This window comes from Loxodonta africana, unplaced genomic scaffold (assembly GCF_030014295.1).
Source record: "Loxodonta africana isolate mLoxAfr1 unplaced genomic scaffold, mLoxAfr1.hap2 scaffold_447, whole genome shotgun sequence".
NCBI classification, from domain to species: Eukaryota; Metazoa; Chordata; class Mammalia; order Proboscidea; family Elephantidae; genus Loxodonta; species Loxodonta africana.
This window is the reverse complement of record NW_026975162.1, coordinates 129281-146551: the sequence shown is the minus strand read 5'-3', so window position 1 is coordinate 146551 and position 17271 is coordinate 129281. Positions and strand designations below refer to the sequence as shown.

Sequence of the window (17271 nt, the reverse complement as noted above, 5' to 3'; positions counted from 1 at the left end):
CATACCTGGTATAAATCCTACTTGGTTATGGTGGATTATTTTTTTGATATGTTGTTGAATTCTACTGGCTCGAATTTTGTTGAGGATTTTTGCATCTATGTTCATGAGGGATATAGGTCTGTAATTTTCTTTTTTTGTGTTGTCTTTAGCTGGTTTTGGTATCAGGGTTATGCTGGCTTCATAGAAGGAGTTAGGTAGTATTCCGTCCTTTTCTATGCTTTGAAATACCTTCAGTAGTAGTGGTAAGTCTTCCCTGAAAGTTTGGTAGAACTTTGCAGTGAAGCCATCAGGGCCAGGGCTTTTTTTTTGTTGGGAGTGTTTTGATTACCTTTTCAATCTCTTTTTTTGTTATGGGTCTATTTAGTTGTTCTACTTCAGTTTGTGTTAGTTTAGGTAGGTAGTGTGTTTCTAGAAATTCATCCATTTTTTCTAGGTTTTCAAATTTGTTAGAATACAATTTTTTGTAGTAATCTGATATGATTGTTTTAATTTCAGTTGGATCTGTTGTGATATGGCCCATCCCATTTCTTATTCAGATTATTGGTTTCTTTTCCTGTATTTCTTTAGTCAGTCTGGCCAATGGTTTATCAATTTTGTTAATTTTTTCAAAGAAGCAGTTTTTGTCCTTGTTAACTCTTTCAATTGTTTTTCTATTCTCTAATTCATTTAATTTTGCTGTAGTTTTTATTTTTTGCTTTCTTTTGGTGCCTGACAGTTCCTTTTGTTGCTCTCTTTCTGTTTGTTCAAGTTGTAGGGAGAGTTCTTTCATTTTGGCTCTTCTTTAATATGTGTGCCTTTATTGATATAAATTGACCTCTGAGCACTGCTTTCACCATGTCCCAAAGGTTTTCATAGGAAGTGTTTTCAGTCTTGTTGAATTCTGTGAATTTCTTTATTCCCTCCTTAAGGTCTTCCATAACCCAGTCTTTTTTGAGCAGGGTATTGTGCAGTTTCCAAGCATTTGATTTCTTTTCCCTGGTTTTTCTGTTATTGATTTTTACTTTTATGGTCTTTCATTCAGAGAAGATGTTTTGTAATATTTCAATGTTTTGGGTTCTGCAAAGGCTTGTTTTATGACCTAATATGTGATCTATTCTAGAGAATGTTTCATGTGCACTAGAAAAGAAATTATAGTTTGCAGCTGTTGTGTGGAGTGTTCTGTATAAGTCTATGAAGTGAAGTTGTTTAATTGTAGGAATTAGATCTTCCGTGTCTCTATTGAGCTTCTTACTGCATTTCCTATCCTTCACCGAGAGTGTTGTGTTGAAGTCTCCTGCTATAATTGTGGAGGTGTCTATCTCACTTTTTAATTCTGTTAACATTTGTTTTATGAATGTTGCGGCCCTATCATCATTGGGTGCATAAATATTTAATACAGTTATATGTACCTGGTAAATTGTCCCTTTAATCTTTATGTAGTGTCCTTCTTTATCCTTTGTGGTGGATTTAAATTGAAACTCTATTTTGTTGGAAATTAATATTGCCTCTCCTGCTCTTTTTTGATTGTTGTTTGCTTGATATATTTTTATCCATCCTTTCAGTTTTGGTTTATTTGTGTCTCTTAACTCTAAAGCGTGTCTCTTTTAGGAAGCATACAGACTGATCGTGTTTTTTTATCCAGTCTGCAACTTTCTGTCTCTTTATTGGTGAATTTAGTCCATTTACATTAAGTGTAATTATAGACAAGTATGAGTTTAGTGCTGTCATTTTGATGCCTGTTTTTGACAATTTCATTTTCCATTTACTTTTTTGTGCTGAGTTTTTCTTTGTAGAATGTGTGTTCCTCCTTTTTATAGTAGTTGAATTTATTTTGGTGAGTCGTTATGTTTATCTTGGTTTTTATTTTGAAGTATGGAATTGTTAGACCTTGTTGTGGTTATCTTAATATTTACCCTGGTTTGAGTAAGTAAAAACCTAAGTTGTTTCGCCCTGTATCGCCTTGGTTTCCTCTCCATATGTAATTTCTAAGCCTCCTGTATTTAGTCCCTCTTTTTTCACTATCGTAATCTTTTACATAATCACATCAATGATTCCCTGTTTTGAGCAATTTTTTAATTAATCTTATTTTGTTTTTGTGATTTCCCTATCTGGGTTGATATCAGGATGTTTTGTTCTGTGACCTTGTGTTGTGTTGGTATCTGATATTATTGATTTTCTGACCAAAGAATTTCCTTTAGTAATTCTTGCAGTTTTGGTTTGGTTTTTGCAAATTCTCTAAGCTTGTGTTTATCTGTAAATATCTTAATTTCACCTTCATGTTTTAGAATTTTGCTGGATATATGATTGTTCGCTGACAGTTTTTCCTCTTTCAGTGCTCTATATATGTTATCCCATTGTCTTCTTGCCTGCATGATTTCTGCCGAGTAGTGCAAACTTATTGATTCTCCTTTGTAGGTAACTTTTCGTTTATCCTTGGGTGCTTTTGAAATTTCTCTTTATCTTAGGTTTTGGCAGGTTTGATGATATGTCTTGGTGATTTTCTTTTGGGATCTATTTTGTATGAGGTTCGATGAGCATCTTGGGTAGATATCTTTTCATCTTTTACAATGCCAGGGAATTTTTCTGCCATCAGATCTTCCACTGTTCTCTCTGTATTTTCTGTTATCCCTCCCTGTTCTGGAACTCGAATCACACGCAAATTATTCTTGATAGAGTCCCCCATGATTCTTAGGGTTTCTTCATAGTTTTAAATTCTATTTGATTTTTCTTCAACTATATTTGTGTCAATTGCCTTATCCTCCAGCTCCCCCACTCTGCATTCCAGTTCCTTGATTCTGCTCCTGTGACTTCCTATTGAGTTGTCTGAATCTGTGACTTTATTGTTAATCTTTTGGATTTCTGAATGCTGTCTCTCTATGGATTCTTACAGCTTATTAATTTTTTCACTATGTTGTCGAATAATCTTTTGGATATCTTCAACTGCTTTATCCGCGTATTCCTTGGTGTTTTCTGTAGATTGCCTTATTTCATTTGTGAGGTCATTCCTGATGTCTTGAAGCATTCTGTATATAATTTTTTTATATTCTACATTTGGCAATTCTAGGAATGTATCTACATCTGGGAATGATTTTGATTCTTTGATTTGGGGGTTTGTAGAAGGAATCATGGTCTGCTTCTTCATGTGATTTGATGTCGACTGCTGTCTCTGAGCCATTTATAAGATATTGTAATATTTTATATTTGCTCACTGAGTCTTATCTTCTTATTTTGTTTTGTTACAATACACCCAGATGGGCTACTAGATTGTGGTATCGTGATTGATGTAGCTTTTGAATCACTTACGTCCTGTTACCAGCTTGCCTGAGCTGTTACCAGGTATATAAGTGTATGAGTCCATTCACTATTCTTGAATACAATCAGCTCAGGTGTCCTGATAGCTGGTCACCTAGTGTGTGGTGTAGGCTCTCACCTATTATCTTAGAGGAGTAGTGGTGATGGTTGTATGCACCAGTTTCTATTAGTGGCAGGGGGTCACATTTCGAGGAGGGCAGGATGCTGACAGCCTTCCTTCAAGTGTCAGTGAGGTAGGTGTGGCTCTATTCTCTAGAGCACTCTGGTGGGTGGGCTTTGCAGCTGTATCTTAGGCACCCAATGCTTGGGTAGGCGTCACTATTCTCAGACCCCTCTAGCAGGTGGCTAGGTGATGTGGGTGGAGTCTCAGCCCTCAGTTCGCTGGTGTGGATCAGCGAGGGCTCTGTTTAATAGGTAGAGAGGTATCTGACCTCCAAAACTTGCCTTTCCACTGCTGAGCTAAAACAATTATGGTCAGATCTCTATCAGAATTGCCTTTACATTGTAATAGCCACCTAGTTACCTGTAGGGTGAAAGCCAAAGACTATGGGTCTGTTAATGCCTGGATGGAGCTGATTCTGTACTGTTATTTCAGTTTAGGGAAGTCAGGGAAGGATTTTTTCTTTGATTGTTAAATGCTGCTTTTCTCAGGCCAGGAGAATGGGTTAGAAAAGAAAGAAGAAAAAAAATTCAGCAGTGCACTTCACTCTCTGGCACAGAGGATTCCAATGTTAATGAAGCTGGCTGGGGCAATGAGGGGTGGAATCAGATATATAGAAGAGAGTAGCCTGGCAAAATATACAAAGTTACTTATGTTGTTTGGTGAGAACTGTTTTTTCTGAGATTCCAGAGCATTGTGTCGCTCGTGTGTGCTGGCTGGATCCCTGCTGAGACTGTCCCAGAGGGTTAGGGCTGCATCCATGCTCACACTGTCTCAGGAAGCCACAATCGGCTCCCCCACACTTAGTCCAAAGCCCAGCACCAAGGTTTCCTTTCTGGGACGCTGCACTCCAGGCTCCAAAACCAGTCGCTGCTTCCCTATAGTTTTTCGTTTCCCTGTCAGCCGCGTCTGTGTGGAGCCTGCGTGTGCTGCCTGGGTCCCCTCTGAGGTTGGTCCTGAGGGTTAGGCCTATATCTGTTCTTCCCTGTCTCAGTAAACCACAATCAGCCCCACCACTCTGACACCAGGAAACCGCGAGGGCTCAAGGCTACGGCGTGGGACACTGGCTCTGGAAGCGGTCCCTGCTGCAGCGTGGCTTTCGCTCCCCCGTCACTCAGGTCAACTCCTTAGTTCTGTGTTTGATGGTCAGGGTTTGTAGATTGTCCTTTATGTAATCAGTTCACTTGTTTTTTCGAGTCTTTGTTTCAAGAAGTATAAGCGGAATCTTCTACCTAGTCAGCCATCTTGGTCCTGCCCCCGTGTCTGCCTCTTTATGTGATTTGATATTGACTGTTGTCTCTGAGCAATCTATAAGTTATTGTATTAGTTTATTTTATGCTTGCTTTTTGTATCCTAGCTTCTTGCTTTGTTTAGTTTTGGTATTCCCAAATAAGCTGCTTGAGTGTGCTAGGTTGATTATTTTCACCTTTGAAGCTCTAATGTACTATCACCAGATGGCTAGCACTGTTACCAGGTATATGAGCCTAGGAGTTCATTTACTTTTCTTGTATGCATTCAACTCAGGTGCCCAGGTAGTTGGTCATAAAGTGTGTGGTACAGGCTCTGTCCTACCGTCTTAGAGGGGCAGGGGTTATTGGTGTAGGCAGAAGTATCTGGCTGCAGTAGGGGGTCAGGCTCTGATCAAGGCAGGGGTCTGACAGCTGTCCTCTGAGTGTCTGTGAGGAAAGTGCATCCCTGTTCTGTAGAGCACACGGGTGGGTTCTGCAGAAGGGCGATGGGTACCCAATGCTTTTGGTTGTAAGTTCTGGGAGGTACTACTTACCCTTGGAGCCCTGTCACAGGAGGCTAGGTATTGTGGGTGGAGCCACCAGTCCTTAGGCCCCTGATGTGGGTAGGTGAAGACGCCGTTTAATAGGCAAAGCAGTGTCAAACATCAAACACCCATCTTTCCACCGTTCAGCTGAAACAGTTGCAGTCTGGCGACAAGGGCCTATTCTCCTGAAATGGGCCCACACAGGTCCATGCTGGGGTGAAAGGTATTCAAAGCCCATGGACTGTTTGTGCCTGAACAAGAGCTGCTTCTGTCCTGAGCTCCCCAGCTTAATTGAGCTGGCAGATTATCTTTCCCCCAGTTGTGAACTTATACCTTCTTCAAGGATGGAAAAATGGCTCAGAGTGGTACCAGGGCCTATCTCAGGCCCAGGGAAGTTGACAGCCACTGAAGCCGGCTTGGGGGCTGGGGGCGTGGTAAAATAAACACAAGTAATTAGCTTTTGCTGAGAGTGCCGTTCTTCTCTTGTTCTGGAGGTGTGAGTAGTCTGTGCAACTTGCTGTCCTTCCCTGAGCTAAACGCCTCTGGAACACTACTGCCAGCCCCGCTGCAGTCGCTCCAGGGAACGGTGCCTGAGGGTTCCTGGCTGTTCAGGTCCAGTAACTCCTCTCCACTTCTGAATAGTCTCTCCCTCCCCCTGCCGCTGAGTCCATTTTCTAACTTTACCTTTGATGTTCAGGGCTCCTAGCTTGTCATAAATATAATCGCTTCACTTGTTTTTTCTGGTCTTTTTTGTAAGAGGGATCACTGGTGGCGTCTCAATACTCAAAACTTCATCATTTCTTCCTTTCACTTTAGCTACTCGACATTCAAGAGCAACGTTCAGAGTCTCTTCCGACATCCGTTTTGGTCTTTTCTTTCTTTCCTGTCTTTTAAAGGATCTCTTGCTTTCCTCATGTGTGATGTCCTTGATGTCATTCCACAACTCGTCTGGTCTTCAGTCGTTAGTGTTCAACACGTAAAATGTGTTCTTGAGGTGGTCTCTAAATACAGGTGAGATATACTCAAGGTCATATTTTGGCCCCTTTTGACTTATTCTAATTTTCTTCCGTTTCAACTTGAACTCCCATATGAGCAATTGACAGTCTGTTTCACAATCGATCCCTGGCCTTGTTCTGACTGATGATATGAGTTTTCCCATCTTCTCTTTCCACAGATGTAGTCAGTTTGATTCCTGTGTATTCCATCTGGTAAAGTCCACGTGTATAGCTGCCGTTTATGTTGGTGAAAAAAAATATTTGCAGTGGATGAGTCACTGGTCTTGCAAAATTCTTTCATGAGATTTCTGGCGTCATTTATTTCAGCGATGCTGTATTTTCCAACTACTTTTCCTTCTTTGTTTCCAACTTTAACATTCTAATGACCAGTAATTATCAATGCATCTTGATTGCATCTTTGATCAATTTCAGGCTGCAGAAGTTGTTTAAAATCTTCAATTTCTTTATCTTTGGCATTAGTGGTTGGTGCATACATTTGAATAGTCATATAAACTAGTCTTCCTTGTAAGTGTATGGATTTTAGCCTATCAGTGACAACATTGTACTTCAGGCTAGATCTTGAAATGTTCTCTTTGATGATATGTAACGTCATTCTTTTGACTCTGGTGGAATATCCATGTTTGTAAGACTGCTCACAGACTGTTTTACCAGAGAGTTTTCTGGTACTGCAACATCTACCACTAATCTCTGTGATCCCTTTGAATTGGCAAAATAAGAATAGTGCTATAGATTTCTTCCAAATACAGAAAACATAAGTATGAAAATGTTCTTGCTGTTGATTATATTCTTTACCAATCTGTTTGTATGGGATTTTTGGTACTTCACTTGAAAAATGAGTCCAAGGTACTGTGATGTGATTGTTTACTTTGTGTGGCCTTTCTAGCCATGGTCTTATAACATCCACCCTGGTGCTTGGGCAGGACTGTGTGATAGGGTAATTGTGGCTCACCAAGAGGATTGTTTATTTTGCCTTCAAAGAGAACCAGTTCCAGAGCAAAGAGGAGGATTCAACTCCCATCAAGGAAGAACAGCCAAGAGCCGAGCGTATATTATGGACCTGAGATCCCTGCACTGAGAAGCTCCTAGAAGCAGGAGACTGAGATAGAGAGAGGAAGCTGTAACCCTGAAGATGGTAAGATGCCATGGCAGGAGAGACCGAGCAACAGGGACCTGGCTATAGGAGATGATGGCCCAGGGAGAAGGAAAGCTGAGTGCCTTTGGAGAGAGGCCGGCCCAAGGCCAGGCAGAGGCACACCTATGAGCACAGGAGGGAAGAGGCTGTCCTGATAGAAAAACTGTGTTCTGAGTGTCTTTGAGCCTGAGCTATAACTGTTACTTCCCTAATAAACCCCATAATCGTGAATATGGACTATGAGTTCTGTGTGGCCATTGCAATGAGTTATTGAACCCGGCAGAGAAGTAGGGAGTGCTGTGTGAGGGACAGTTGGTGTCAGAGTTAGTGAAGATGGTGGAGAGAGGGTAGTTTTTTCACCAATGCCTTCAATGCAGCTTCGATTCCTTCCTTTTATACCATCAGTTCTTGATCTTATGCTACCTATTGAAATGGTTGAAAATTATCCAGTTCTACTGCAGTGGCTGTATTAATATCAGACAAATTATACTTCAGAAAAAGGAGTATTATTGGGAATAAGTAGGGACATAACATAATAAAGGTTCAATTCTCCAAAAAGATACAACACTCCTAAATGTGTACGTGTCTAACAACAGCGCTCCAAAATACAAAAACTAATAAATCTGAAAGGGGAAATGGACAAATACGCATTTATAACTGGTATCAGTACTTTTCTATCAATAATTAATAGAGCCCTGCTAGTTGAAGTCCAAAGCATCTGTATGAACCACTCATGGATGTCTATGTGTGTGTGTATGTATGTGTGTGTATGTGTGTATGTATGTATATAGTATAAAGAGAAGTAATACAGAAATAAACATAGATACATGTTGTAGTCCTTGGGAGGTACAAACGGTTAATGCATTCAGCTGCTAACCAAAATGTTGGAGGTTTGAGTCCACCCAGAGGCACTTTGGAAGAAAGGCTTGGTGATCTACTTTTGAAAAATTAGCCATTGAACTGACACACTTGTGTGTCAGTACTACTCTGACACACATGAGGGGAGGGGTCACCATGAGTCACATCAGCTTAACAGCAATCGAATGATTTTTTTATGCATTCTGCCAATGTTTGTCTTTTAATTGGTATCTTAGGCTGGGTTCTCTAGAGAAACAAAACCAGTGAGGTGTATATATATATATTTATATATAAATAGCTTTATATCAAGAAAATGGCTCACGAGGCTGTAGAGGCTGGTAAGTCTCAAGTCCATGGGTCAGGCTTGTGGCTTCTCCTGACTCACATAGATGCAGGGACTGCAGAACTGAAGATCTGCAGGTCATACAACAGGTCTGTGGCTCACAGGCTGCAAAGGCTGACAGATCTCAAGATCGGCAGGTAAGCTGGCAGGCTGCGGCTCACAGACTGCGGAGGCTGGTGAATCCCCAAATTGGAAGGTAAGCTGAGAGTTCAAGTCCCAAAAACTTGAGATCAGATGAAGAGGAGCCAGCTGCAGGATTCAGAGTGAGCAAAAGCTCAAGAGCCTTGCCAGAAAGTCCACCTATATTGGATGCAGTCCACACCTCCGAGGAAACTCCCTTAGATCTGATTGGCTACTCACAGCAGATCCCATCATGGAGGTAATCACATTATATCACATCTCATCATGGAAATGAATGCATCGTTATTCGACTGCTAAACTACATCATAACTGCCAAAGCACTGAGAATCATGGTCCAACAAAGTTGACACACAACTTTAATGATCCCAATTGTGAATTTAATCTATTTAAATTTAAAGCAATTAATGATAAGGAAGGACTTATGTCTTCTACTTTGTAGTAGGTCATATATGTATTTTGTTTCTCATTTTCTTCACTACCGTCCACTTTTGTGTTTGACTGATTTTTTTCAAGTGTACAATTTTGATCCTCTCCTTATTTCCTTTCCTTATATTTTTTAACTTCTTAGTGGTGACCATGAGGATTACAATTAATATCTTATGTTTATAACAATCTTCTTTTAATGAATACAAATTTAGCTTCAACAGTATACAACATTCTGCTTTTATTCAGCTCAGTTACCTCCCCTACTTACGTTGCTGTTACAAAAATTGCATCTTTATACATTGTGTGTCCATTAAGAGAGATGTGTAAGTATTTTTATGCATTTGTGCTTTAAATCATATATGAAAAAAAGAGTCGTGATATAAAAATATTACTGACTTTGTTTTATCTAAGTAGTTACCTTTACGGAGTCTTCGTTTCTTTTTATGGCTTCAAGTTACTGTCTAGTGTCCTTCCGTGCCAGCCAGGATGATTCCCTGTAGCATTTCTCATAAGGCAGTTCTGCTGCTAACATACTCCCTCAGGTTTTGTGTATCTGGGCATGTCTTAATTTCACCTTCATTTTTGAAAGATAGTTTTGCTAGATATTGACATCTTGGTTCATAGTTTTGTTTCTGTATTTTTTTTCCAGTACCTTAAATACATCATCCGACTATTTTCTTGTCTCAATGGTTTCTGATGAAAAATCAACAGTTAAACTTGTTGAGACTCTCTTGTACATTAGGGGTCACTTATCTGTTGCTGCTTTCAAGTTTCTGTCTTCGTCTTTTGACATTTTGATTATGTCTGTCTGTGGATATCTATGTATTTACTGTCCTTTGAGTTTATTGAGCTTCTTGGATATCTAGATGACATTTGGGAAACTTCCAGTCATTACGTTTTTAAATATTCTTTCTGTCCTTTCATCTTTCTTTCCTTTCTGGGACTCCCTTAATGAGTATATTGGTATGCTTGATGTTGTCCCGCAGGTCCCTTAGGCTCTATTCATTTTCTTCATTCTTTTTCCTTTATGCTCCTCAGTTAGAACAATTTCAGTTGTGCTTTTTCAAGCTTACATTTTCCTGCTTTCTTGCTCAAATCTGCTGTTGAGCTCCTCTAATGAAATTTTATTTCAGCTATTCTACTTTTCAGCTCTATAATTTCTATTTGGTTCTTTTGTATAATATTTCTTTATTAATGTTTTCTACTTGTTCATACATTCTTCTCTTGGTTTCCTTTTTTTGTGTGTGTGTCTATGGTTTGTTTAGCTCTTTGAGGAAATTTAAGACAGTTGGTTTAAAATCTTTGTCTAGTAATCCCAATATCTGTGTTTCCTTAGGGATGCTTTCTGTTCATTTCTCTTCTTTCTTTCTTCTTAACAAATGAACCATCCTTTTCTTTTTTCTTTTTATGACTTAGAATAGTGTGTTGCAAACTGGATATCTTAGATATTATAATGTGACTCTGGAAATAAGATTCCCTCCTGTCATTAGGGTTTGCTTTTTTTTTTTTTTTTAATTGTTGAGGGCCAGTCATCCATTTGCTTAGTGATGTTTCCAAACTATTTCTGCAAAGATTGTATGTCTTCTCATGTGTGGACACTGAAGTTCTGTTCTGTTATCTCAGCAGTCAGTTCATGACCTGACAGTGCTTTCTTTAAATGCTTGTAGCCAAAAAGAAAAAGTAACATTATCCCAGTCTTTGCAGATTGGCTCTGAACTGGCACGTTCTTTCAATGCTAAGCAAGAGTGCCTAAAACTCTGCCCTAGCCTTCACTTCCTGCCCCCATGGAGCCCAAAGATCAGCCAGAGATGCAAGCCTAAAGCTTTGTCAGGATCTTTATGAGCATGTCTTCATCCTTAGGCAAGAACATTGCACTTCAGATTCCTCAGTATATATGGTAGCCCTTCAAAGCCCTTAAACCACCAACCATTGTCCTCTCAGCCCTTTTTCCAAGCTTTTGGATGTCTCTGCTGTTTTCTCTGTCCTTCATCCTTTGACCCTGGAGGTAGGACCAATTCTTTTTAGCTTCGTACTTCTGAGTTTCCATCACATCATACATTTTTTCTTGTGTGCTGTTGAGTCAATTCTGACTCATAGTGAATATAGGATGGAGTAGAACTTCTCCAAAGGGTTTCTAAGGCTGTAATCTTTATGGAAGGGAACGGTCATATCTTTCTCCTGTGGAGTAGTTGGTGGATCAAATCAAACCGTTTAACAGCTGAGTGCTTAACCACTGCACTACTGGGGCTCCTTTTGACATCATGCATCATAATAGATTTTTAACACACCCCTCAGAAACATAGAAGTCCATAAATTATCAAGGATACAGAAGATTTAACATGTAAAAAAATACCAAATTGCTATATGTGTATTTGTGTGTATTATCTAACCATGAAAGAATATACATTCATCTCATGCACATACATAACATAGTGTGTATAAAAATTAGCTGTATACTGTGTTATAAAGCAAGTCTCAACAAATTTCAAGAGTCTGTAATAATATAGAGGATACTATGTAAGTACACCATAATTAAAAAAAAAAAAACCATCTTAGAAAATGAAAATACAAAATCTCCATTTTTTTTTATGTAAGTACACCATAATTAAAAAAAAAAAAAAAAACATCTTAGAAAATGAAAATACAAAATCTCCATGTGCTTGGATATTTTAAAATACTATGAGTCAAAAAAGACATCATAATGAAAATTAGAATACATTTTGAAGTAAACAATTATGGAGATAGTGCATACAAAAATTTGTGCAGTACAGACAATATAATATAGGAAACTTATAGCCTTAAAAATATAATTGGAAAGAACAAATCTTGAAAAATAAGTGAGTTAAACATCCATTCAAAATGTTGGGAAAAAACCAGAAACAAACATTCATAGGAATTTTTGTTTCTATTAATGATTGAATACATGCAACAGATGATCAACAAAGACTAAAGTTGATTCTTAGAAAATGCTAGTAAAATTGACAAACTTTAGGCAAGATTGATCAAGTGAAAAAGAATGAAGATATAAAAAACGAATATCAGGAATTAGAAAGAAAATGACTACAGATCTTGCAGAACATAAAGATAATGTGAGAATGTTATGAACCGTATTAGCCAATAAATTTGCAAATTTAGGTAAAGTAGGCAAACGTATCATACCATGTAAGTTAATAACAACGATTCAGGAAGAAACAGGAAGCAAAAGTAATTCCACAACTGTTAATACAATTGAATTAGAGCTCAAACTATTCTCAAAAAGAAAACTTCATATCAGATGGCTTTTCCTGCAAATTCTGCCAAATATTCAAGAAATATTTCACAAATTCTTCAATATAAAAGGAAATATATACCCAAACTCATTTTATAAAGCTTGTAGAATGAATATTGATACCAAAACCTGACAAGAGCAGCAGAAGATGGGAAAATTACAGGCCAATGTCACTGATGAACATAGATGCAAAATATAAAAATAAATAGGCAAAACAAATCCAGCAATACTCTAAAGAAGAATATATTATGACCAAGTTGGGTCTATCCCAAGAATTCAAGGTTAGTTTAACATTCAAAAATGAATCAGTATAATTTGCCATATGTACAGGAAAAATAAATGTGATTATATTAGTAGGTGTAATAAAATAAGTATTTGATAACCTTCAGCATCCACTCATGTTTTTTAAAAGAACATCTAGCATGCCATGAGACCAGAAGAACCAGAAGGTTCCCAGCTGCTGTCGCTGAACATTTTGATCAAAGAGTCCATAGAAAAGCCCTGATCAAAAGGGGGAAAATGCAGAACAGAATTTCAAATGAACCCTAGACTTTTTGGAGCCACTGAGGGTGAATGAACTCCTGAAACTATTGCCGTGAGATAATCTTTAAACATTACACCAAAAGCATTCCCTTGAATCATCTTAAAACCGAAGTATGAAAAAGAAAAAACCAAACTGTTGCTGTTGATTCCAACTCAGAGACTCTGTAAGACAGAATAGCACTGCCCCATAGAGTTTCAAAGGTGCAGGTGGTGGATTCAAACTGCTCTTCTTTTGCTTGGCTACCGTATCACTTAACCACTGTGCCATGAGGGCTCCAGAACATTAGCTTACTTAACCAATAAAAATGGTCTACCTTGAGCATATGCTCTTTTAAGAACTGTCTACATGGCATCAGATTGACAACAGCTACTGAAAAGATTAGATAGGAACCTTAAGGAGCAGTGGGTTTATGTTAATGACAGAGGAACAACTCAGAAAAGGAGGGTAAGAATGGTTGCACAACTTCAAGAATGTAGCCAGTGTTATTAAATTGTACAGGTAGAAACTGTTGAGTTGGTGTATGTTTTGCTGCATATATTCTCAACCAGAAAAAATACAGGTAATAATTAACAAAAAATGTCAAGGAGAGCTAAATATTTTGAAAATAAGACAGAGTTGCGTGTGAGGGAATGAGTGGGGTGAGCTGTTTTAGATTAATAGTAAAGGCTTATGGGAGCAGGATATTTGAGGAGATAACTGACCTATATCAAAGGAGAGAATAGGTTTATGAAGTTCTGAAGGGAGGGATATTGCCAATAAAGGAAAGAGTTGTTTCTGAGGCCCTTAAATAACCAAGTGTTTTGGCACATTTGAGGAAGCTCAGGAAATAAGTCATGGCTAGTGTGGAGTGAACCGAGGGAAGACTGTTAGGAAATGAGGTTAGTATGGTGAGCAAGCCCCGCATCATGAAAGACCATGGGAAGGATTTGGGAATTTTTCCTAATTGCTATGAGAAGCCACTGAAATGATGCTGTTATGTAGATTGTAAGAGGGAAGATCGGTGCATGGAGTCCAGTTTTAACCAAGAGATGATGGTGGATGTAAGGTGGAGGTAGTGAGAAGTGGATAGAGTCAGGATTTATGTTAAGGTAGTGCCAAGAGTCCAGAATATGTCAATGGATTGGATGCAAGATTTGAATAAAGGAGAGAAATGAAGGATGATTTCTAGGTTTTTGTCCTGAACAACCCAGAGGATAGTGAGAACATTTGCTGAGATAAGGAAGACTGGGAGGTAGATAAGACACTTGGACGAAGAATTTTATTTGAACCACATTAAGTTTGAGATGCCTAGTAGACATTCCAGTGGAGATGTGAGGTCAGCCATTGGTGAAGGAACAGGGCAGAGTATGTAAATGAGGGTATCCTAGGGCTCAGGTGGAATTGACTGCCATGAATTGGCTCAGATAACCTAGACAGTGAGAAGTGATGAGTGATGTTACTTAAACAGGGCATGGAAATCAATGAAAAAGGTGTGGGAGTGGCAGGGAAGCTAAGGTAGAGAAGTTTCTCTCTCCCTAAACCTGATTAGCTGGATTTGAAGACATCATAAGTTCGTGTATGAGAAATATCCAGCAAATTACCAGTTGATTTAATAAATTGATAACAAAGTCCACCTTTCAGCCAAAGATTGAAAAGCAAACAAACCAATTGTCATCCAGTGAATTCTAACTCTTATCAACCCTATAGGACTGAGTAGAACTACCCCATAGGGTTTCTAAGGAGCAGCTGGTGAATTCAAACAGCAGACCTTTTGGTTAGCAGCTTAGCTCTTACCCACTGCACCACCAGGACTCAGACCAAGAATAACACATGTGAGGAACTTACTCCTTAGTTCAATCAAGTATGTAGAAATTGAAATTTGTAATTTTGGAGATTCCTCTCTTTTTTTTTCGAAATGGGGGCATTGAGATGGAGGATTTTCCTATGCCCACCATCCTAAGGGATTTAATTAACCCATAGTTGAGACATTGTAAACATCTCAAGAAATTATTACCTTTGAGAAATTTGAGGGTGAGTAGGCATATCACCTGGCTCCTCTTAAACTCCTTATAAAAACCTGACTTGAAGACTCACCTGCCTTTTTGAATAAGTGCCAGCTTGAATAGGCAGGGTTCAGGGAATTGCCAACCAAAGGTATGGTTTCTCCAGAGGCCTCCAAGGGATGTAAAAGAAGAGTGGAGCCAGACCCCGTGCTTGGGACACACCCTTGGTAGGAAATATTTGAGTGTGTGTGTGGTGGGAGTGCACTGGGTGTGGGAGAGTGGGGTGGGTGGGTAATAGGGAAATGCCTGTTTTGTTTTTTTTTTTTTTTAAGAAACAGTTTTTTACTTTTTTTTTTTTTTTAATTACAATGAACAGTTCAGTGGAGACACATTCCTTATCTGCAGAGGCTAGTGGAAGTGCTGACAGCTGAGAATGTAGCCTGCTCCCCAAGTGCCAGTTGGCATTTTGGAGAGAAAACTTGATGTTTGGAGCACTGACTGGCCCTGCCTTTTCTAAATAATTAAGGGTGGTGGGGTGGTGGTGAGAGAAAGAGGATGGTCTATGAACACTGACCCTGGAAAATTAACCCGAGTGTGTGGGTTGTGGATAGCAGGAAAAGAACATCACCCGCAAATGACAGCAGTGCCTTTATTTATTTATTTATGCTTCTTTTTAGTTCTGAGTTGTTTTTAAGCCATAAATTAATGGGGCCACCATGAATTTTCAGAGAATGAGTTTTACAAAAATCTAAGTGTTTTAAATATTGCCAGGATTTACTTATATACACTGTATATGAGAAAAGTCCTTCCAGTTATAGGGAGGAGAAAGAAAGTATATTCAGGAATTAAATTTTCACAGTTCTCTGAATTCTTATATTTCTCCTGTTGTCCATTTTTCTTTTTTTGTCCTTCATCCACCCCTTCCACCTTGACCCACTGTCTTCATCATCTAGTGCTGCCATAACAGAAATACCATGAGTGGATGGCTTTAACCAAGAGAAATGTAATACCTCACATTAAAGTAGGCTAATAGCCCAAATTCAAGGCATTAGCTCTAGGGGAAAGCTTTCTCTCTCTTTCGGCTCTGGAAGAAGGTCCTTGTCCTTAGCCTTCCCATGGTCAAGGAGCTTCTCAGGTGCAGGGACCTTGGGTCCAGAGGACATGCTCTGCTCCTGGTGCTGCTTTCTTGATAGTCTGAGGCCCCCAACTCTCTGCTTGCTTCCCTTTCGTTTTATCTCTGGAGAGATAAAAGGTGGTGCAGGCCACACCCCAGGGAAAGGTGACCTGAGTGAGGGTGGTGTTACAATCAATCCCACCCTAATCCTCTTAAAGTAAAATTACAATCACAAAATGGAGGACAACTACACAATAGTGGGAATCATGGCCTAACCAAGTTGAGACACACATTTTTTAGGGTCATAATTCAATCCATGACACCCACCAAACCAAACTTGTCACCATCAAGTTGATTCCAACTCATAGAGACCCTAGTTGATTCGAACTCATAGAGACCCTATAGCATAGAATAGAACTATTCCATAGAGTTTCCAAGGACTAGTTGGTGGATTCGAACTGCTGACCTTTTGGTTAGCAGCTGAGCTCTTAACCACTATGCCACCAGGGCTCCTCTTGATCCACAGTCCACCCTAATTCACCACTGTGTTAGAAACTAAGGTTTTGCTACTCTGAAATAAGAACCTTTTACTATACTTTTGTGTTAGTGGTTGCTTTTGGTACGTCTTTAAGCACTGAACAGTTACCTCACACCCGTTAAAAACCCATTGCCACTGAGTCTATTCCAACTCATAGCGGCCCTATAGGGCAGAGCAGAACTGTGCCATAGACTTTCCAAGGAGCGCCTGGTGGATTTGAACTGATGACCTTTTGGTTAGCAGCCATAGCTCTTAAACAGTACACCACCAGTGTGGGAGGGGTTTAATTGATAACATGATGTCTGGGCTCCAAGGGAGATGGAATGGATGTGCAGGAGAAGGGCATGCAGAGTCTGCCTGTATAGTCCCCAGAACTCTGTTCAAGATCATAACACACCTCAGTAATCACTTGAATCTAAACATACAACTTTAACAGTTGATGTAAATGACTTTACACATGAATTTTGGAACTCAACTCTTTCTCAATGGAAGTTCCTTCAACCTAGCCGTTTGTTTGTATTCCCTTAATAATTATGAAAGCTAACAATTATTGTGTTCATTCTGTGTGTAAGGCCTTTTTCTAAGTGCCTTGTGTGTTTTCTTTAACCTGCGTAACAACCTTTTGAATAAGACCCATTTTAGAAATGGGAAACTGAGGCAGTGAGAGGTAAAGTAACGTGCCCA

General features: G+C 39.2%; 1 long non-coding RNA gene across 1 annotated transcript in view; it reads left to right on the top strand.

The window, feature by feature from the left end:
• Positions 1 to 26: 26 nt before the first annotated feature.
• The window catches only part of LOC135229705 (uncharacterized), a 33300-nt gene continuing 16055 nt past the window's right edge, over positions 27 to 17271 (top strand). The window contains exon 1 of the long non-coding RNA XR_010320386.1: positions 27 to 7373. This is a non-coding gene — a long non-coding RNA (uncharacterized LOC135229705). The remainder of the gene's footprint in view (positions 7374 to 17271) is intronic.